The 448-nt window shown below is 71.9% G+C and overlaps 1 protein-coding gene across 3 annotated transcripts in view; it reads left to right on the top strand.

Moving 5' to 3' along the window:
- Positions 1-448, top strand: part of KANK2 (KN motif and ankyrin repeat domains 2) — a 30,565-nt gene that overhangs the window by 7,060 nt on the left and 23,057 nt on the right. For 2 of the 3 annotated variants that reach the window (XM_026660608.2, XM_026660609.2), the window contains exon 3: positions 138-261. The exons of the other annotated variant lie outside the window; for it this stretch is intronic. The gene's annotated coding sequence lies outside the window, so the exon portion shown is untranslated. The remainder of the gene's footprint in view (positions 1-137; positions 262-448) is intronic. 3 annotated transcript variants of the gene reach the window in all.

Consider the following 448-nt stretch of genomic DNA (forward strand, 5'->3'; position numbering starts at 1 on the left):
CGCCAGGACTCCTGGGTTCTCTCCCTGGCTCTGGGAGGGGAGTGGGGGCTGGTGGTTAGAGCAGGGGGGGCTGGGAGCCAGGACTCCTGGGTTCTCCTCCATTCAGTGGCTGACACTCGGTGCCTTTTGCTCCGCAGGGCAGCGCCCGTCGCTGGGCAGGTGGAGACGGCTCGGGCGGGCGACGTGCCAGGGGGCAGAATGGTGCTGGGGTCCCGTCTCCCCTGGCACAGGCAGAGCCATCGGGAGGCGCCGCTGGCTGGGGTGAGAGCGGGTCGCCGGCTGCGGGGGGTTGGGGGGGGTGGAGCTTATTGCCCCCCAGGACCAGAGGGGCTCACTGGTGACTGTGCCCAGGGAGGGGGTGCCCAGCCGCGCTGCCCGACGAGCCAGGGACCCACCGGCTTGGCCCCAGTGTAACCCAGCTCCCCTTGGCGGGGCGGGAGTTGGGGGG

The sequence above is a fragment of the Terrapene carolina genome, unplaced genomic scaffold, assembly GCF_002925995.2.
Source record: "Terrapene carolina triunguis isolate 2854851 unplaced genomic scaffold, T_m_triunguis-2.0 Scaffold833, whole genome shotgun sequence".
NCBI classification, from domain to species: Eukaryota; Metazoa; Chordata; order Testudines; family Emydidae; genus Terrapene; species Terrapene triunguis.